Consider the following 23,022-nt stretch of genomic DNA (forward strand, 5'->3'; position numbering starts at 1 on the left):
CCATTGCTGCCAGCCGTCATCCATGTGCCTCCCCTCTTGGCTGGGCATTCATGGGGCTCGCTCCACCACCGGGTCGTGCCGCTCCCACTGTGCCTGGCTCCACTGCCAACACCACAGATCGTGCTGGTCCGCCTGCGCGCGGGAACTGCCTCGCCACCACCCACAGAGCACTCGACATACGTGGCCAACGCCGCGCGGTGTCTGAGGCATGTCTCCCTTCACAAGGACACAGCTGATACTGTTCAACAGTCTCTGTAATTAGATAATATTCACAGAAATATTCCTCCATCTGCATATATTTTGACTCAGAAATTAACTGTGTCCAAACATTCTTCCAAAAGTCTTTGGTAAGAGTCAAGTCCCAAGAAACGTAGAAGAAGTTTTTAAACAACCATGTCAGGAAGTGTGTCAGTTCTTTTTGAGCCTGAATTAAGCTAAAATTTACATATCACTGTTCAAGAATCTTTTCAAGTTTAAGATAAATGTCCCTTCGTGGCTCAGACAGCCAGGAGTCTTTCCACGGTTCCTCCATAGTTTATGGAACAGCAAAACAAAAGCAAGAAAAGAAAATCCAGAGAGTTTCTTTACTCACGGATTTTTGGGAATCTTCAAGATCTTGATTGTTTCACAGTCGCTGTCTCCAGGGGACCGTTATGTTCCCCAGCATGTCCACCATTTGTTGCAGTGGGGATTTCTGCAACATGTATAGGCAGCAAGGCCCGTGGAAAGAAATAGGGACTGATTCTTGGTAGAAGTTTTCAGAGAACTTTATTCTCTGGCCACATGGCTGGGGGACGGCCGAAGAACTGAGCAATCACGGGACAACCAGGGTCCTTCCCGGGCAGGGGAACACAAAACAACCAATGGGGAACAAGATTGACCAGGGAGTAGGGAAACCCCGTAGGCCATGCCTCTACTCCAGGGTCCCCTCCCCCTGGACCCCACGCCAGGGGGGAGGAACCCCAACATCAGCCCTCCTTGGTCGATAGCCAGATCACGTGACAGGGACCCCAAATGCCTCGCTTCAGCACCGTCCAGCATTATAGCATAACCTGCAGCATCCCAGATACGGACCATCCAACTTATTATGGATTCATCAGATCGTTGGATGTAGTCCTTTCTTAGGCTATGAAGGTCCTTTACAGACATGGACTCAGTGTAATGGTTTCTGTGCCTGAGTCAGTTAGTGGCTTTGAGGTTCCTTCCCGTGCATCATCATCATCTTTCACTGGATGATCAGTTTTGATTGTGTGCTTTTTCCTCGTGATAGGAGCCAGTCAATGGCTTAGGCTCTCCATCTGGTTTGGCTACAGCCTGAGTGACTGGGGGGTCTGCTGATTTATCTTCCTGCCCCTCTACCTTTACCTGCTGCTCTTCAGTACCTTGCAAGGCATATGCCAAGGCCCAGCAATATTGCAATAGCTCTTTCTCATTAGAATTGTCATTGCATTTCTCTTTCAGATATTTCCCCACCTCAGCTGGGTTCTGAATTTGTTCAGGGGGGAAATTCCAAGCTATTGGGTTAGAGAATTTCCTCAGGGCTTGACCCATATCCTCCCATTCCCCACACCACTCAGGATTTTCCACATCTGGGTCAGGTGTCTCATCAGTCACTGGGGAAATCTGAGCTCTCATTCTAGATAAGCTGCAAACCACATAGAGGAAGCTTACCAGATAAAATACCAGGAAGGTAGTCTCTTTAGCATCCAGGGGAAACTGAACATTCTAAAAAGATAATGTATCAAATTTAAAGAGAAAGGAGATTAAAGGCTGGGAAACCCCGTCTCCTCCTCTTCTAACAAACTGGGTGCAATTACTAATAAACTCCCAAAACAGGCTACTGAAAATAGGACAGAGAAACCACATATCATACACACTTTATACAACTGCCTGTACCTCTGTTAACTTCTTATAAATCATTATCCCCAAGCACAGCAAAACAGAAATCCAGATTCGTGCCCCTGCTCTGCAAAAGGTACATATCAGGGACAAGATCAGAGCAATCTGTGGACAGGCGAACAGGCCTAGGGACCAGAAAGGCATTAGTACCTCAAATAGGCCTAGGGACCAAAAAGACATTAGTACATCAAGCCAGAGAGACATTATTGTGAGGAATGAGACAACTCTTGGTTCTTAATTAAAATAATTAAGAACAATTTATTAAAAGAACAATCAGCAAAAATAAAACTGCAAGTACAAAAGAATTATAAAGCCCAAAAAAAGCCTGGGTCTGTACTGATTAGAGACCTTGTTGGCCGAACTGGCTCAAAAGTCCCAAGGCAGAGACCTTACAATGCTGGGGTGACTTCAGCTAGCCCAAAGCCAGAATGGTTAAATTGCCTTTTGAAAGAGGTAGAGGCCTGTGCTCCCAGCGTCGGGCTTCACCAGCAGCTAATCTGAGGTGAAAATGGCACGTCTGAGCTGGTGTCCAGCAGTTTTATAGAGTCTGGGTCCCCGCCATGACCACCCACTGTCCAGCCTCCATGGTCCTGGATGATTGGTGGTGTCTTGAGGTGAGGCAATCTCAGTCTGCCAATGGCTCGCTGTTGTCTAGGGGAAAAATTATCATCGGCTCCAAAGGCGGGATAAGTCCTCATTAATATTCCAGGTTGCCAAGGTGCTGAGTTGCAGGCCAACAGCTAGGTTCTAAAAACAGCTCTCTGTCAGTTAGAAGGTCTCCTTTTTGGCAAAGTTAAAACTCACTCAGAACTTACAGAGGTTAAGAACACTTGGTAAAAGGTATAAAACTGGACTGTAAGTATTTCAGAGAACTCTTAAAAATAGGGTAATTAACTTGGACACATACAGGAATTAAGACATTGTGGGTTTTTACATTTTTTAGGGACTAAAGAGGGGAACAAACTTGTGGAACTTTATTAACAAGGGATTTTTAACGAGGAATTATGTAAAACACTCTTTAATCAACTAATCAAGGGGAATAACTTTGGAACTTAATAACTCAACTGGTTGATGGGTAATTTGAATAAGCAATAATTAAACAATTAACAATTAAAAGTTGAAACAATATGCAAAGGCCAACACTCCATTTCATATATGCCATTATGAACTCAACCAACATGGTGACTACTTTACCCCAACACAAAGTAATTAAATTCAAACAAAAATGTAATTAGTACAGGTTTTTTCACTTTCTTTTGAGCCTCGCTTTGGGTGCCACTAATTATTTGTGCCAGTTTGGACAAATTTGGAGGTAAATATCCTCTGATAGAAGGCAGGTTACAACCAGCCATCCCCCACCAGGTTCAGGAAAAAAATTTTCCTTGGAGGAAACTGAAAAAGATAAAAACTATTTATTTAACAAATACACAGGAAAAGCATAATAATGCTAAATAATAAAACTTCTCGCTGTGGAGAGAAACCTGGGAAAATTTCAGAGTCCTTCTGTAGGTGTGGTCTTTCTCCTCCTTGGAGCTGGGTTGTGGACCCACCTGCAGGGCCTCAGTGGAAAATTCTCCTGATGTGGTCTGATGTTGAAACAGTCCTGAAGAGAAGAAGGGGAAAAAAAATGAAGTCCCAGGAAAACAAAGTTCAACTCTCCGTCTCCCTCCAGAGGAAAGGAGCCGAAAGCTGGCTGAAAAACAAGATGGCTGCTTCCTCCGCTCTTGCTGCAGCAGGACGCAGAGGAGTATGTATCTGTGTTCTTGAACAACTGCTTTGAAAAGTCCGCTCAGTTTTTTCTTCTACCCTCTCTCAGGCTCAGCTTAAAGGCACAGAAAGGCACAAAGTTAATTTCTGGGCATAGAGCAGCGATAGGGGATACACATCATAAAATCACCCCAAGACACCCAGTCATTTCTATTTCTAAGGAAAATTATCAGTCACTGGATGTACTGAGTTGGCAAAAAGTTACATAAAATATTCATCCCAGTGTATGAGATACTCGCCTGTTCCATTCCTCTAACAGGAATTAATACCAGGATGTTTTTACCTATATGGGTGTCTTGGTTTGAAAGACAGGTGTCTGCTAAGGAAGGCAGGAGCTCCCCTTGGAATGGCAGATGCAACCCCCCCTTCCCTCTGAGTTATTACAACTTTGAAATCAAAGGGGTGTCTTGGGGTGACCTTATATATCCCATATCTCTGCCTATCTCATATCTCTGCCTATGCCCAGAAATTAATTCCTGTGCCTTTCTATGCCTCTAAACTGAGCCTGAGAGGGGGAAGGGAAAAACTGAGCAAAACTTTTTCAAAGCAGTTTGCAGCTTGTTCAAGGTCACACACAGATAGCAATTTGTTTCCTAGCTGTGGCAGGGGAGGGAGGAAGCACCCGGCTTGCTGTTTCCCGAGGACAGTTTTTTGGCCAGTGGTTCAGCTGCTTTGTTCTCCAGAGAGAGACTGAGAGTTGAATTTTTCCTTCCCTGGCATTTCAGATTTTCTCCCTTTTCTACTGGACTGCTTGATTGCTTTAACACAGAGTGAGCTCGGGGAGCACGTGGCACTGGTGGCCAGGGATCCTGGGGAGGGATGGAACAAAAGCTTCACAAACCCCTGGGCAGCTGATCCCAATGTCCGGCTGGACCCTCGGGAACAGCAGGCTGGAACAGCAGGGTGGAACAGTACAAATCCCGGGTGGCAGACGAGATGTATCGAATTCCAGAGCTGCAGTGGGAACCCCCCGGAGGTCTGGGCAGGCAGGGTGCAGCAGGGCTACAGAGTAGCAACGGCTCAAAGCAACGGCAGGGGCAGGATGGCCGCAGCCCGGCTCCCAGTGGGGCAGGGAAGGCAGGCTTGGGATCCCGGGGTTTCTCCAGTAGAAGGAAGGCAGCCAAAGAAGCAGCCTCTCTCTCTGTCCAAGCGCTGGGAATTGACTGCCCACAAACCTAGGTGAAAGAGATGCACCCCTCCCTCTGTGGCCAGGTCCTTTGTTTTCCTTAAGCACCCAGTAATTAGTCCTGCTGGCAACATGTATGGGGAAAATTCCTTTAAGAGAAAAAGAAAAAACAGGAGGAGGACTAAAACCCCAACAATGGGGTAGGAGGGGAATAAGCAGCGGAAGAATAAATGCATAGGTTTAGTCTTTGGTTGCAGTAAACCAAAATAAAAATAAGAGAGCTTCCTAATTATTTATATTTCACACAGTGTTGTTTTCTGATCATCCTAGCCTGTAAGAGAAAAATTCAAAGTGCCATTTTGAGATACTAATCAGTACCAAAGAAACACATGCCAGGCATGAAATTGGCTTTGGAAACCATAGCAAGAAACCGATAGGTAAAGACCTACATAGCTTTCCAAAAAAAACGCTTGGCCTTGCCACATGGTATCGTTTGGGAGAATTCCCACAAGTTTAGCTTGTTGTGACAGGAAGACAGAACAGTACCCTCACTTTTTCTCCTGATACATGGTTACTGCAGAACTGACCGCAGAAAGCAGGTTTAGGGTTTTGCCTCTTCAGAGCTCTCCCATGATAACAGAATGTCACTTTCAGGCTCCAAATGCAATATGGATGAGAGGAAGAATCTCCTCTCCTTTGACAGGATATCCTAATGGTCATTTTCACATCTTAGGTCAGTGAAGTGAGCATATCAACATACCTGTTCTTGCTTACAATCGTGCTGCAGGAACAGGTAACCAGGATATAGGCAGACTTTATTGTCATATACATTCAGTTTTAGAACTAACTCAAAAGAAAGAAAGCAACTTCTTCCAAGAGTTTTCTATTGCAACCGGGTTGGGGTCTGTGGCTCAGACCCAGGAAGCCGTGACCGACCCAGAAAGACTGTCCCACAAGGGACAGCCTTCCAGAGGTCTTACGGCGTTCCCTCAGCCACCAGGGTGCCTCCGCAGAGGGGTGCCTGTCTCAGCAGGCTGTTAGCTCTTTAGTGGTTCAGTGAGAGTGATTTCAGCTCTTGTTCTGTGAGGCAACCCCAGGCCAGACCAGGAGGAGAGAGATGAGAGGCTCGTTTCGCGGTTCCGCATGGGGCAGCTTTATTTTCCCACTCCCCACAAAGGGTAGGCTAGGGACGAGCTCTCCAATCTCTAAGAGGGAATAGGGTAGTTCTTATAGGGATACAAGGGTGGGTGTGAGAGGGTAGAAGCCAATGGGTTACAAAGAATCTACATAGGGTCTCCCAGAGGATCATTGTTCTATTTTTTCTCACCCTCACCAAGAAGTGCTGCCTTTTCCAAGGGGATCTTGCTGGGAGGTTATGCAATCCCTCCAAGGCAGGGGCTGGGCATACCCCACAGTTTTCCTTCTGTCAGGCCCCAAAATCCAGGTCAGCTCTATTCTTCATATCTTTCATCAAGTCAGCTAACATTACATGGGCATCAAGGATTTTCTTAGGCACTGTTCTCACATAGCTTAAATAGGGTCAAAAAGAGGATATAAAAACATGGCTGTCTGTTAGGAGACACCTATAAACTGCTGAAATACTTCAGACATTTATAGACAAAAGCTTGGTTTTGGAGTGTTCTTTCCAACAACATGCAGCATCAGACAGCAGAAAGAGAAGCAGTCCTAGGAAAGAACACAACCTTCTATGGCCAAAAGAAAAGCGAACCTTTTCTAGCCTGCTTTTGAAAACAATTCTTTATAAATTGTCTTAACTTTTCACACAAAGCACAAGAGTAATGGGAGACAGAAGAAACAACTGAAAGGAGCCTGTCTTAAGGTTGACCGTAATGTTCCACCAAGGGATTTCTTGCCTCTTTTTTCATGTCTTTTTAAGATTTTGAACACTGGTTCCATAAGGGAAGATTGCATCTCTTGCTATGTCTGCATAGAGTTACACTTTTAAATTAGCCCTCCTGGCTCTCCATTATTTCAGAGAGCCAGGCATGAGAATAACTAGAATATTGTTTCCCATTTTTCACTTCAGGTATCCTTTCAGGAGAAACCTGGCAGCAAATGAAAGCTGGTATGAGAGCACAGAATTCCCAAACCACAGACTGAGCCACATGCTACAGCACCTACACATACCGCCTTCCACTGTTAGCTGCCTGCAATTCTTCAGACTCTGAAGACTGGGTAAGAAACTACTAAGTGTTTTGTATAAACTTTTTAAAATTCTTTGATGAATTATTTTTCATAGGAGCATACATGCTTTTAAGGAACCCATGGGGATGAGATGAGTAATCATCAACAGTGACACCACATTGATGGAAATTGATGTTTTACATGTTTAAAGCTATTAAGTTATAGAATTCCTGTGGAAATACTAAAGGTTATCCTCACATAGCTGTTGTCACTTTTAAGAACAATTATTACTGAATATAGCTTTTGAACAATTGTCTTAATTTAGCATACTCAATTGTCACAGGACATCTTCACAATGCAGTAACCAACTAGCCTTCTGATATGCTACTGCCATTGCTAGTGTTGTACTGAGTTTGTAGAACTGAGACTTACCAGCCTTTCTCTATCTGAACTTACCTTTACATGCCTGCAATTTGATTTTAGCTTATTTTAGTTTCCTGGAACAAGATTTTTTTTTCCTAATTGACTGGGTGTCTATGGCTAATTCGTTTTACATCTGTGTATCTTTGCATGGTACCACCATGGTTCCATGACTAACAAAATATGGTGCAGAGAAATGCAGCCTGGTATGACAGAGGCCTAGGGAAGCTCAGTTACAGGGTGCAGTATAGAAAAACAGGTACAGTATATAAGATGGGGCACAAGCTTGGCACTAGGAAGTCCACAGCTATGAACAATTCACCAGTGGTCAGTTATAGAAATACAGAATGGACATGGAAAAATCTTTGCTTATAAGTAACAAAGAAAAGAAATATTATCCAACATAAGGAAGATGGTCATATATAGCAGATTTGAATGTAATACGGAGCTGAAAATCACTGAAGAAAAAGCAAAGGTGGGTGACTGTGTTGCAGAGATAAAGAAGACACCAAATATATACTGGGGTAATAAGTATAACTTAGGGTAAGGATGAAATCTAGGGGGAAGGACTCCAGATGCTAACAACTCACCTCAACAGCCTGCACCAACACAGACTTCAGGGAATGGTAGAGCTGTGAGAGTGTAGTTGGCAGGTAGAACTCCTTTTTGTACTTGAGATGTCATTACTGTCATGCAAATATACCCAGACTAAAGTTAGATTAAGGGGATTTCTAAAGAAACACAGCATTGCACTGAGCAGCACATATCCCAAGATGAGTTCCGCTGAGTACTTCATTTAGTCCCACATCGCACTGACCTGAGATTTTAAACAATAAAGCAAGAAGCTCCTTTAATGTACCATAACTGAAAACCGAGAAGAAAGACGGGTCCATCTGATGTTGTCAGATACATATCTCGATCAACACCCAAAAGGCAAGTTGCTTTCCAGCAAAAGTCATACATGAGTTTAACTAACAATTTTCTCTTTAGACTTGTACGTAGCTATTTCTAATTACATGCAAGGCTTTCTTTCTGTTCAGATTAGACACTCACATACATGTGGGGTTTATCTTACATAGTCTTGGGATAGCTGGGGACATAATACAGACAAGTGAGGGGGGCTGTGGCAGTAAGGGAGTTCTTTCCATCATATGGCTGCAATGATAGAAATTTGGAAGTGCTAGCAGTAGAGGGGGCACTGATAACTTTGCACCCTTTCTATCAGGAGTCTGTGACAGGTCTTAAATTATACTGACACAAAAATTAGCACTCTGAGTCTCTTAGACTGAAAAATTCAAGTTCTTTACAAGTCTACTCCAGTTGTTCTAACATACTGTATAATGTAAAAACACTATTAAATGGTTTATCTAGGACTGTACACCCAGTTTCTTAATTTCATTCCCCAGGAAGAGCTAGAACTGGAAAGGCCTAAAGGAAGATAAAAATCCTTTTTATACAGAAGCAAGTAGAGTAATTTTTGAGAGCTAAAGTGCACAGCTTGTGCCTTCACAAGGTAAACCACCACAGTTTCTCAAGTACCTCTTAATAACAATGGATTCATTACCATTACAATCATAGTTATGTCCATTTCTCAGACAGAGACACATTTATTGCTTTAATTCTAATTAAGTGTTGTATTTCTGAACACAGTATTACCAACAGCCTACATTTAGCCTTTTTACAATTACGTACATAAAGAAAATGGAGATGTAAGTGAAGAGATGAAAGGCAGCTGAAAAAGCAATACGGGTGAGTGACTAATGGACAAGTTTTCTCTGAATATATTCACTTCTATTCCTGCTCAAATTTGTTCTATGAGATTACATTCTCTCTCACTCTCCCACATGCACATTTGCATTTCACACACACAAGTCTGACCAACAGTAACTGAGGAAGAGAAATACTATTATAGACAGTGAATGTACAAACCTGGCCTTTTCTCCAATTGGATAATGTCTTCTAAGATATTCAGAGCCTGATTTTTTTTCTCAGTTACAAGAATGTAAATCATGATGAGTTTCTTCTGAGATTAGAAAAACTGTGTTCTTAGTCTTTATGCCTTCTGGTGGTCTACTGCCCAAAAGCACGTGCATCCTTTTGCTTGGAGATGAAACACTTTTCTCTCTGGCACGTTGTCAGTAGGATCCAAGGTGAACTAGCCTTCTTGATTAAGCTACTGGGCTTCAGATCCAACAGACATTGACTGTAACAACTGATTTGTCCAGTCCCGGAATCACCAGCATGATGACCAACACCTGAACTATGGCTTGCTCTTATAGGTGGCGTAGTACACCACAATATCACTGTGTAAGGAAACCTATTAATAAGGATTTACATTCCTCAAGCCAGCTCTTAGAGACTGGGTCCCAAAAGCAGAAGAAAATTAAAGACTTCCGTAAGCTGATGGCAGCCTCCAAGTCAACTGTACTGCTTAAACATGAAAGTTTATCTTTATACTCACCAGCTATAGAAATAAAATGAGCATGATATTTTCAAACAAATATCTCACAGTTTCCTCTTGGGAGGAGGCTACCTTCTGTCTATAAATCAATGGTCCACTAATAAGTGGCTTGGGAACAGTGTGTAAGAACGTGGGAAAGCTCTCTTGCCAGAATTCAGAAGTTATCATCATCATCATCTCAATTTTTTAGAAAAAAAAAAAGTGGTTTTGAAAGTGTTCCAAGTAATTCAAAGAAATCCACCAAAACAGCATTTTCAATTAAGCACAATAAAATCTAATATATAGGAAACTAATGTTCCCAGTTAGATACAGGGAAGTGTTGCTATAGTCACTTTTGTTGAGGAGAAATGAAAGACTTTGTGGGAGCAGACATAAACCACTGAAAAATGCAGTATGGTTAAAATCCTGGCCCACAAGCTTGAAGAATATTAAACACCAAAGCATTTTAGGGCATTGGCCAGTGAAGATGGATTTAATCAAAAGAATATTTACATATGAATAACATAGCTCATACACATTTATAGCCATCCATGAAAAATTAAATTAATTTGCAATGCAAACCAACTGGGGCAGCTAGAGAATGCCAATGAATGATAAATACCACTAATGACAGAACTATATTTAACTGTTTTTTTAAAAGCATACTATTGTTTTCCATAAATGGTTATTGTACAGTATAAAGATTTTCTAAAGTCACTGTGCTACTGGTAAAGCATCCAGTACAGGAATCCATCAGAGCAGGTTATGATCTTTCCATTTCCTCATATACACAAGGATTAGCTAGTGGTTAAAAACATATAGAGGCTGGGAAAAACACACTACACTTTGTTGCATCTTATTGGTACCTACAGGGCATGAAGGCAATGACAGCATCACCTCTAGAAGTACTCAGTGACTGCATACCCAAGTTTCAATGGCACAGAAGAGTCAATCAATAACTGAACCTCTGAGCAGCTTCCAAGCCCATTTGATGCCAGCACTCAGTTCAGAAGGCCAGGCTAAATCTAGGCCCACAGAAACCTGATAGGCAGCACTCAATGGAGATGTAAAGGCCTCATCAAGTTTTTTAATCTGTTGTTTGGTTCACTGCTGGTGCACTGAATTACTACTATACACAGATACAGCCTAAAAGCAAAACGCAAAGAAAGTAAGTTCTCAAACTGCTTCTTGTATGTTGAAATTATACACAAAATTCTTAGAAGAGAGAGACCAGTGCTAGTAAGAGCTCACTAACTGCTAAAGCTCATGTAGAGACCAAAAGTTACACAGTTCATGAAACAATGAGCAAGTAAATAGAATAGTAGCATTTTTTTTATTAAACCAAATCTCAACATGGCCTCACTTGTTCTCCAAACCCCAAAACACACATGAGTATTTCAGCCCACCTAGAACACTTCAACTGCACACTGTGTTCCAAGCAATGTACAATGGAGGCTGTCTTTATGACAATTTGAGGGGATGGACATTCTAAAATGAGTTACCTCCCCTTAGTTTCAACCAATCCCTCTCCACCAATAAGGAGAAAACAAATATGAGCAAAGTGAAAAAAACCCCAGTTTATTAACAGGCAAAAAATAACAAATAATCACTAGATACAAAATTGCTAAGTCCCAAGATCATTCTTTCACTAAGATTTATTCTAAGACTAATATAATAAAAACAAATATATTTATTGAACATCAGGCTATCGTTTCCATTTTTAATATTATAAAAAGGAGAACTACCCAAGACCTATGGTAGTCAACAATTAATTAATAGATTAGGGTTTCCAAGTCACAGCCCTCAGACCGAAACAACATTTCAGATGAAATCTGTCTTGAGGAATGTTTCCCAAACAAACACAAGGAAGTTAAACACACAGTATTTAACTGGAGTGTTCTTATGATGTGTTGTTGAGGAATGGTTGGAGGATCAGGGCCATGGGTCCCTGGAAGAGCTGTACAAGCAGACACCTTTTTAGCCTGACATAAGCAGGCTTCTTGCTAGCTGCAGAAAAAGGAAATAGTGAGAACAGAAATCATGAGAATAAAGAAAGAAGGCAAGGACACAAACGCAGTGTTCTTGACAATCCTGTTATAGATAAACAACAGGACGTGCTGACAAGATGTACTGACCATGAGAGATGAAGAAGAACCCTGAATCGCAACATTAGCAATACGTGCAAAAATGTAGCTTTTTACCCAGCATCAATAGAGAAGTGACAAGTATGCATATTTGAGTGTATAAAAGCAGAGTCTTGGTTTCAATAAACTGAAGCTTGCATTATCAATCACACAGATTGTCTGCATGTCTTCCTTCGCTGGAGTCAACAAGATGGCACCCAAACAGGGACAGCTCTTATCTCATTCTCACTGACCGAAGCGAGAGACCGGAGAAGCACCGGTAGCAGCGACCAGAGGGCAGAAGTTCGGCAGCTGCAGGCAAGCATCTGATCCGTGCCTGGACTGACCTACAGAGGGGTCCGCCATCCGGCTGACAAGGGCTAACCTGAAAAGGCTGCACAACTCCTGTCGACAGGGAAAGCATTAGGACACAGGTATGGAAATGGAGGTGGCCCTTGATTTATTTTTATGCTTTTTAGAAAAGCGGGGTGTTAAGGAGATTAACCTGTGTAAGGATTTAGATGGGTTAGTGGCATTTGGAAAAAAGCAAGGGTTCTTTAAAGACCCAGGATCACTGTTCCACGAACAACAATGGCAAGAATATGATGTTTGTTTGCGGAATCTAGTTACAGATGACAATAAAGAAGCTAAAAAATTAATGAAGCCATGGAGAGCAGTAACTAATTGTCTTAAGCAGTATCATGTTGAAACAGGTAGCAGCAGTTGCAACTGCCCACCTAGAAGGAAAAGACCGCCCACCTGGTATGATGACATTAGGAAGTGACTATGTCCCTGTGCCTCCAACAATGAACACTATAGTTGTTTGACCTCCTACAGAGAAAGCTGAGATATCAAGGGGAACAACAGGGGAAGGGTCCAAACCTGAGCCCACTGCTCCTCCCTTGGAGGAGGAAGGTGAGCTATCAGAAAGTGAAGAAGAAGAACTAGAGCAGGAAGCAACCAGATACCATAAAAGTCTTGTTCCTCCTAACAGCATTAATAGCAAAGGAAAAATTAAGGCATGACAAATCCCAAGTACAAGAGTTAATCGAGTTAATTGGAGGAACATAGCAAAAGCAGCTCTTGAAAATAAAGACTATGAACCCGTAGAATCTATCAGAGATCCGTTAGCTTTTCCTGTAATTTATCAGATGGATGGAGAAGGTATAGCAGGAGAGTATAATCCCGTGGACTGGAAGTTGTTAACTCAGCTATGAGGCACAGTCAATGAGTCAGGGCTGCACAGTGAACCAGCTAAGCAAATGTTAAACTATGTATGGGGGAGTGGGATTCTTTGCCCAGAAGATATTAAAACTATTGTTAGAATGATTATGACCCTGTCACAAATTATGTTGTGGCAGGCACACTGGAATCGCCTTTGTGATGCCTCTGCTAACGCTCCCCGTGACCCACAAGACCCTTTAAATGGGGTCACAGTGGAGCAACTTATGGGTGTTGGGCAGTTTGCCAGAGTTGAAATGCAAGTACAAGTGGGGCCAGAGAGATTAGTAGAAGCTATGCGACTTGCACGGCAAGCCATGTCCTATATAAAAACAACACCCCCTCAGCCCTCCTACCTATCGATCAAGCAAGGAAGGGATGAGTCATTCGCAAGCTTTGTCGATAGAGTTACTAATGCTATAAACAATTCTGATGTACAAGAATTCATGAAAGGACCATTGTTAAGGCAGTGTGTAATGGAAAACTGTAACTCTGCCACCCGATCTATACTAGTTACACTGCCAGCAGATGCACCAGTAGAGCTGATGAGCCGAGTGCCAGTAGGGCCACACACAATGCTTGTGGAAGCTGTTAAAGAATTAGTGCATGCCCAAAATCAAGCTTTTGCAGCCCTCGCCCCATTGAAAGCAGCAGAAGCACCGAGAAGTAGATCCAGCAGTAAGCCGAGAGATATTAAATGCTTCCGGTGTGGTCGCAAAGGACACATGAGATGGCAGTGTCAAGTCCAACAAGTGTGGTGCCATAATTGCAATGTCAACACTCACTCCACAGAAGCCTGGAAGAAAAAGCCAGGAAACGGGAGACTGAGCGCAAAGGGTCACAGCACGCCGACACCAACAGCGACCCCAACAGTAGCAATGTCAGCCTCCGCAGCTCCCTACAATCTGCCGAGTGCCTGCGGCCAGCAACCCGGGGAAGCCTCGGCCTGGACCTGGCAACAGCAATAGATGTGACTTTAATTGATGACAGGCCCCAGAAAATTCCAACAGGCATAAAAGGGCCATTAGTCATCAATGAGCAGTGTCACGGAGCCCTGTTACTAGGTCGCTCTTCTAGTAGCATGAAAGGACTCTTTGTATTACCTGGTTTAATTGACAAAGACTATGAGGGAGAAATTTGCATCGTGGTTCAAACTCACTTTCCACCTATGCATATTCCAGCACAAAGTAAAATTGCTCAATTAATACATTTGCCTCAACTTACCGCAGCTGCAGCCAAGGGAGCCCCAGAGCAAGGAGCAGGAAATTTTGGTTCAACTGGAAGACTTGCTCTTCTTACCCTTACACTAGCTCGGCGGCCAATTGCTACTGTAGTGTTCACTCATGGCAGTGACACCCTGACACTATCTGCTCTCTTAGACTCTGGAACAGATTTAACAATAGTTGCCAATGCATGCTGGCCTCCGCATTGGCCCCTTCAGTATGCAGCAGGAGGAGTTGAAGGTGTCGGAGGCACTGCGTCAGTGCAACGCAGTCGAAATAGAATTCAAGTCATACTAGATGGATGCACTGCATCTGTTATAGTTAGAGTGATGCCTCTGCCTGAGAAAGTCAATGCTTTAATAGGAAGAAATGTGCTCAACCAGCTAGGTTTTGTATTGACCACTGAGACACCTTTTTGATAGCGGCCACTGCACTGACTTTCCCGATATCTCTGCACTGGCTCACAGATGGTACCGTGTGGATCGAGCAGTGGCCGCTAAAAAAGGAAAGTCTGCAACAAGCCCATATACTAGTGCGTGAACAACTAAGACAAGGACACTTGCAACCATCTACAAGTCCATGGAATAATCCCATCTTTGTGATCAAAAAGAAATCAGGAAAGTATCGGCTATTACATGATTTACGTGCCATTAATGCTCAAATGCAAGCCATGGGAGCTCTGCAACCTGGTCTTCCCAATCCTGCAGTTGTGCCCGAGAACTGGCATTTGTTAATAGTAGACTTAAAAGACTGCTTTCTTACTATACCGTTGCATCCTAATGACATGCCCTGCTATAAACAGGGAAGGACCTGCGTCTCGATATGAGTGGACAGTGCTTCCGCAAGGGATGAAAAACAGCCCTGCCTTATGTCAGATGTATGTTGATGCTGCACTGAAGCCAGTTTGGATGCAGTGGCCAAAAACTATTATTTATCATTATATGGATGACATCCTTGTCGCTCAGCCAGATCCAATTACCCCCCAACAAGAACTCTTGCTCACTAATCAGCTAAAGCAGTATGGTTTGATTGTTGCACCAGAAAAAGTTCAGCGTACACCTGTTTGGAAATACCTAGGGTGGAGCATTACTGAAGCACAGATCAAGCCACAAAAATTGGCAATTCGAACTAATCTTAAGACCCTGAGAGATGCACAAAAACTTATGGGTGACTTGCAGTGGTTACGGCCAGTTGTAGGTATCAGTAATGAATACCTAGAGATACTGAGACCTCTGCTGAGAGGGACTGATCCCTCTTTGCCGGTTCAGCCCGCACAAGAACAAATCCAGCGTATCAGTACCGATATTGCAGATAGAGCAGTTGATCGTATGGACACTGATCTTCCAGTCGATTTTACTGTCCTCCACGGAGAGAGTCAACTTATCAGTGCACTGACTCAGTGCAGAAAGAAAAAGAGGGAGCAAGTTAGGGTCCTGGAGTGGATGTTTACAAGCCTACAGCCCAAAACAACATTGCAACAAAAAATCGACAATGTAGCAGAATTAGTACAGAAAGGCCACAACCGCGTAATACAAGTCACTGGACAAGAGCCAGGAATGATCTATTTGCCAATGAAACAAGGTGAGCTCGACTGGTACTTGCAACATTCTCAAGCTCTAGAAATCAGCGTGCTAAGCAACACCCAGAAAATTGAAGTACAGCCGCTTAAAGCCCCTGTACTGAAATGGATGGCTCAGCAGACATGGATTCAAATCCCTAAAAGAAGTAAACAACCACTACAAGGAGCAGTAACAATGTTCACCGACGCCGGAAAGAAGTCCCGATGAGCAGCTGCCACGTGGCAAGTTCAAGGTCAATGGTGTCATCAGATACTAGAGGCTGAACCTGGAGACTCTTTGCAGACCCTTGAATTAGCTGCAGTGGTCTGGGTATTCAAGCGGTGGTTGACTGTTAAGCTCAATGTAGTGTCAGACTCTTTATATGTTGCTGGCATCATAGAACGAATAGAGGATGATAGGATAAGAGACAATCGGCGTTTGTTTGAGCTGCTGCGTCAGCTCCAAGCAGCCATCGGTCAGAGAATGTGTGCCTATGCTATAAGACACATCAGAAGTCACAAATGGACAGAGGGTCTGGGCAAAGGGAATGCTTATGCAGACCAGTTAGTCTCAGTGACAGTGCCATTGAGTGAGTTTGCAAAGGCACGAGAAGCCCATAATACATTCCATCAGAATGCCAGAGGCCTTCATAGACAGTTTGATGTTACCATGGAGGAAGCCAAAGGAATAGTACGGGCATGTCCTACATGTAGCCATCATGGTCTGGGTCTTGGTATTGGGGTTAATCCTTGAGGCTTAGGCCCGAACAAAATATGGCAAATGGATGTGACCCATGTTCCTGAGTTTGGCAGACTGAAATATGTGCATGTCACCATAGACACTTGTGGTAAGTTTATATGGGCAACAGCGCAGACAGGTGAAAAGGCCCTTCATGTGATACGGCACCTGACCAGCTGCTTCGCCGTGATGGGTGTACCAGAACAGATCAAGATAGACAACAGTCCTGCTTATACTAGTGAGCGACTCCACAAGTTCTGCCAGCAATGGAGTGTGCGACACGTCACCGGAATCCCTCGTGTACCCACAGGGCAGGCCATTGTAGAGCGAGCTAATCAAACGCTGAAGTTATATCTAGCCAAGTTCAATAACATTCCAGATGTGCAGGAGAAATGAGCAAAAACCCTGTATGTGTTAAATTACTTGTGTTTGTTTGGAGACAGTGATGCTGCACCTTCTTACCTTCACAGTGGTATTGCAGAAGCAAGGAAGAAAATAGTAAAGCCTTTTTATGTGATGTATAGGCATCCAGCTACAGGGATCTGGCAGGGGCCCTCTGAAATTCAATATACAGGTAGAGGTTACATGTGTGTGCTTACCCCAGCAGGACCCCTGTGGGTGCCCAGCCGTTGGACTCGCGCGGTGACAGAATCCGACGCAGTCAACGTTGACACTAGATCCCGAAGCAGTCCAGTGTGAGCAGGAGAGACTGAAAAGAGCCGTTGTGCCTTATGTATATAGACTGCAAACGCTGCTTGGAATTAGGGTGCACTTTATAGCACCAGAAAGAATAGCAGAATTGCTTGCATATGATCCATTTGAGCCAGGGATAAACCCTGATCCTCAGTTTAGCTGTGGTTGAGTGATCTGTAGGGCCTGGGTCAAGATACTTTGTGGACGCTGTAATAGAAGAATTTGGATACATCAAACTGCTTTAATCCCTTGCTGCACCAGTTGTTGGCACAACCGAGAAAACTGGTTCCAAGCTTTAGAAAGCTTTACTGGCTACTCGGTCGAGCAATCTTTGCCTCTAATTGAAAGCTTGGCCACACGGCAATGCCTTTTACTCATTCGGCAAGTGCAGCAAGGCATAAAGCGGTTGGAAGAATTTAAGAGGACCCGCATATTAGAGCTACAGTGTGGAAAAGAAGTTAGCATTCCTGTACCTCATGAGGTATTAGAACATGAGTGGGATGCGCAGAACCGCAGGTGGAGAAATATTAAGTTGCCTCGGCTTAAAACTCATCGTCGCTAGTGCTTGCTTAATAACTAGTTCCCAAGCATGGGCCCCAGCACAGCCAAAGAAAAATATTTGGGTCACTATAGCTAACTTAACCAAACAAGATGCTATCTGCCTCTCTCTTTCTTCTCCTGGGAATCCTTTTTTCACTTGCCTAGTAGGGTTGCCAACAGATGCTTGGCCATGTCCAGCACAGATCCTGATCTGTAATGTGACTAATCCATCATTCACAGTCGACCATTGGGATCAGTGGGCACCTCATTTGCCTATTGCCCCTGTGGAACTGCAAGAATTAGAATTACTAGGATCTGTAAAAGCAGATGCTTGTGTTATGTTTAATTGGACAAGTAGCACATGTCAGAAGAAAGGCTGCAGTATATCTGTCATTAATGTAAATTCTAGCCTACCAGTGTACTGCAATAGTTCCATTTGGTGCAATTATACTGCTACAAAACTGTCCATATCTACTAACACTCCTCTAGCTTTACCATCTGGCTACTTTTTGATTTGTGGTGATCGAGCATGGCCAGGAATTCCTTCTCGATTGAGAGGTGGGCCGTGTACAATTGGCAGGTTGTCTTTGCTAATGCCAAATACATCAATGATTTTAAAAATGACCCGACATCACCGAGTAAGGCGTATGGCTCATCAGTTCACAGCTGAATGCCAAGATAATGTTAAATTTTGGTCCCCGGGAGCCATAATAAGTGCATCTGTTTTAACCCCTGGAGTCGCTTCTGCTGGAGCCCTTGGCACGCTAAACAAGCTAGGCTGTTGGCTTGCTAAGCACACTAATGCAACATCAAAGGCATTATCAGACCTTTTAGTAGATGTAGATTCAGTGAGGCATGCTACTTTGCAAAACCAAGCTGCGATTGATTTTCTGTTATTAGCCCAAGGACATGGTTGTGAAGATTTTGAAGGAATGTGCTGTATGAATTTGTCTGACCATTCCCAATCAATTCACAGGCAGATAAATGAGTTGCATCGATTAACCACACAATTGCAAAAAGAAGATGGTTTTGGCTTAGAGGGATGGTTGATCCTCTAGCTTTACCATCTGGCTACTTTTTGATTTGTGGTGATCGAGCATGGCCAGGAATTCCTTCTCGATTGAGAGGTGGGCCGTGTACAATTGGCAGGTTGTCTTTGCTAATGCCAAATACATCAATGATTTTAAAAATGACCCGACATCACCGAGTAAGGCGTATGGCTCATCAGTTCACAGCTGAATGCCAAGATAATGTTAAATTTTGGTCCCCTGGAGCCATAATAAGTGCATCTGTTTTAACCCCTGGAGTCGCTTCTGCTGGAGCCCTTGGCACGCTAAACAAGCTAGGCTGTTGGCTTGCTAAGCACACTAATGCAACATCAAAGGCATTATCAGACCTTTTAGTAGATGTAGATTCAGTGAGGCATGCTACTTTGCAAAACCAAGCTGCGATTGATTTTCTGTTATTAGCCCAAGGACATGGTTGTGAAGATTTTGAAGGAATGTGCTGTATGAATTTGTCTGACCATTCCCAATCAATTCACAGGCAGATAAATGAGTTGCATCGATTAACCACACAATTGCAAAAAGAAGATGGTTTTGGCTTAGAGGGATGGTTGAAATCACTGGGCTTAGGGCCATGGTTAGTTTTACTAGTACAGCACTTGATTACCATGGGACTACTAATATTGTTCATAATAATGTGCTTACCTTGCCTGTGCCAATGCTTGCAAAGAATGATATACAAAGTTACTACATCTGTGACTAACCAGGTATTGATTGTACAAAAAGAAAAAGGGGGAATTGTTGAGGAATAGTTGGAGGATCAGGGACATGGGTCCCTGGAAGAGCTGTACAAGCAGACACCTTTTTAGCCTGACATAAGCAGGCTTCTTGCTAGCTGCAGAAAAAGGAAATAGTGAGAACAGAAATCATGAGAATAAAGAAAGAAGGCAAGGACACAAACGCAGTGTTCTTGACAATCCTGTTATAGATAAACAACCGGACGTGCTGACAAGATGTACTGACCATGAGAGATGAAGAAGAACCCTGAATCGCAACATTAGCAATACGTGCAAAATGTAGCTTTTTACCCAGCATCAATAGAGAAGTGACACGTATGCACGTATTGAGTGTATAAAAGCAGAGTCTTGATTTCAATAAACTGAAGCTTGCATTATCAGTCACACATATTGTCTGCATGTCTTCCCTTGCTGGAGTCAACAAGAATGTGTCAAGTTTTGACCATGTTTTTTTTCATATTTGATCATGAGATGCTTTCTAGGCATTTTTACAGGAAGGAACTTGTATGTTCAAGCCAATAAAAATTAAGACTTCAAGTGCAACTAAGGAAAAGAACTGGCCATACCAAGCTCTTAAATGACACAAATGTGCGTAAGCTTCTGGTCTACCTGTCCAGAAAATATTTCATAATGCAGCTTGAGTAAACACATCCAACTAGTGAAATATCACTCAAAAAAATTAAAAACACCTTCTCCCTCTAAATAATTATACCTTTCATTTATCTGTGATGTGCTGTGGTTAGGATTCACAAGAGCAGATCATGAAATTCTCTTTTCTACAGTCTGCCATCTGGAAGCTTGTAATACCACACACCTCCATTTCTTTTGGTTAGGAGACCCAATAATGCTTTACCGTCATCTGTTTCTTTGGGACTCTTCATGACTCTTTCATGATCCTGTCAGAGTGCCACTTTGCTGTAGTTGTTTATGATGGGGGATGATCAGCAATCTCTGGCATTGCTATACATGGAGCTGCATGTTCTGTGATATCCAAGACAACTCCTCCTTCCAGAGTCTCTTCTCAGAGCAATGCAGAAGCTTATAAATAGGGTGTATGATGGCAAAATGAAATACAATCCTTTGCGGTAAATTACGTGTGAACTTGATTATACCAGTTCCATTCATCCATGGTTATTAAAAGTTGCAAGAAAGTTGATGTGAAGCCCTGTTTGTCCAACTCTAGAACATTAAAGAAGAAATACAACACTGCTGTTGCAGTACAGTAATAAGTACCCTTATTTAATACAGGTCGTGTTAAAAAAAACAGTACTTAACAGCAGATATGATGACTTTGCCACAGTCCTCTTTAAGCAAGTGAAGTACTGCTCAAAATTATGAATACATTCATTTTGGTTAAAATAAACATAAGCATCAAAGTAGCTTCACTGAGCCAAAACGGGTAAAAGCGCAAGGAGCGTTTAGTAGTTCTTATGCATCTATTGATAGAAACACTGTTGCTATAACAACAGTATATCAGAAGGATGGGGAGAAGGGCCAGAAACACATAACTTTAATAACTAAAACCATCTAGTTTCAGATCTTCTCGTTACATGCTAGAGCTCCTTTACTACAGTTAAGTAAGCACAGACTGTATGCAATACATTTCAAAACAGAAAATACCTATTTTTCTTTGTTACTCCTCACCTTTGACATCCAAATACTTCAGAAAATGTTAGTCATTATCGTACCCTTGTGAGGCAAGGGGCTTTAACACTGCTATTTGCCATTAGGGTAAGTCAGAGAGCAGTGCCTCAAATTAAACTGCCTCAAATAATATTAGAAGCCTTCCACAGAATCAGGACTGTATTCCTGACTGACACACCCATGTGTGATCTTACCTTCTGAATCTGTCTTCCCACCAACGCTTAACAGATGCTCAGCCCCTTCCCCACCTTTCAGAAAAAGGTCAGACATGGATATTTTGGTAACAGAGAAAGCTCTGTGCAGAATAACTAGTGTAGTGAGCATTAGGAATTCCTCCGCTGTTTGTTCCAATTACAAAACAGGCTCCCCAGGTTCCATTTAAAAACAGAGCTTTCCTCATTTGCACAAGCTGTACTCATGGAAATAAGAAAATGTCTGGAAATGTGTCTCTCTTTAAAGGAAAAATTTTCTCCAGACCAGTCTTCAAAATAAATTTATTATCTGCATGACATGGCCTGGAAGAATTACCCCTCAGGCCAAAGGCTGTCAAGCTACTAGCTAATGTAGTTTTTCTTTTCTTCCTTTCCCTCCCTTTAGAGTATTCTTCTGGGGCTGAGTTACCATAGTTCTTTATTTCCCTGGTGCCTAAATGCTATTATTATTCCTTGGGCGTATCTGACTGAGAGTCCTATAACTTGCTTCCTAACAGGTTTCAGCCTAGCCTATCTGACATAGGACAAACTCTTATAAAGTCTCTATAATTGATTTTTAAAGTTTTATATGTTGTATGGAAGGCTGACTTTTAGCTACGACCTTTATCAGTCTTCTTCCCTCAAATATATTTAGAATGTCACAAGGATTTTAGCAAGTTATTCGCTAGGCTTCTGTTGAATATTCTTTATGACCATAGTTTTATTTTCTGCACATCTGTCTTGTAGTCATGAAACTAGCTCCCAGAGACTGTTTAAGTTAACTCCATCATACATTTCTCTTGCTAGCACAGATGGGGACTAGGACACTGGCAAGTAACAAAATCTGGGGCTAATAGTGCTTTCTACCTATAACACTTCTATGCTACTCCTTTACACATGCCATTAGAGAGAAGTATTAGTGAGTGCCATGGCATGTAGCCCCCAGATGCTCTTCTGCTCACATTCCCTCTTCCCATCAGAGCCATGTGCAGCAGAGTTAAATTCCTGCTCCTCCTTAGGAGTTTTGACCCCATGTCTCCCATCTTTTTGCAAATGTGCCACTCTACATGTAAAGACAGGTAGAAAGAGGGACCACAGGACCTTTTCTAGGAGGATTTATGTTGTGGTCCCTCACTCCAAAAGATATTCTCTGTGACCACCTTTTCTCCCCAAGAATACCAATTCGGGTCTCTCAAGATCAAATGGCCAGACCTACCGCTTGGCTAACAGACAACCAGTACAGCAGTGCCAAAATCATGGCACACAGGTTCATTTACAGGAAAAGATAATTCGATGAGTCTTTCTCTCTGCACAACAAGCAAGGGGAATGCCACAGAATACCATGACCCTTCACTGTATTCAGCTCACCCTGAGCATAAGCCTTCAGATCATAGCCTTCAGTTTGATAATTGGACCAAGTACTTTGTCCCTCAGGGAAAAAGAAGAAAAAAAAAATGAAAATAAAAAAACACTTTCCCAACTTCAAAGAAAT

General features: G+C 42.8%; 1 pseudogene; it reads left to right on the forward strand.

Annotated features, from left to right (window-relative positions):
* The first annotated feature begins 2,459 nt into the window (after positions 1–2,459).
* On the forward strand, positions 2,460–16,869 carry LOC108447213 (annotated as a pseudogene).
* The last annotated feature ends 6,153 nt before the right edge of the window (positions 16,870–23,022 follow it).

The sequence above is a fragment of the Corvus brachyrhynchos genome, unplaced genomic scaffold, assembly GCF_000691975.1.
Source record: "Corvus brachyrhynchos isolate BGI_N302 unplaced genomic scaffold, ASM69197v1 scaffold416, whole genome shotgun sequence".
Classification (NCBI taxonomy): Eukaryota; Metazoa; Chordata; class Aves; order Passeriformes; family Corvidae; genus Corvus; species Corvus brachyrhynchos.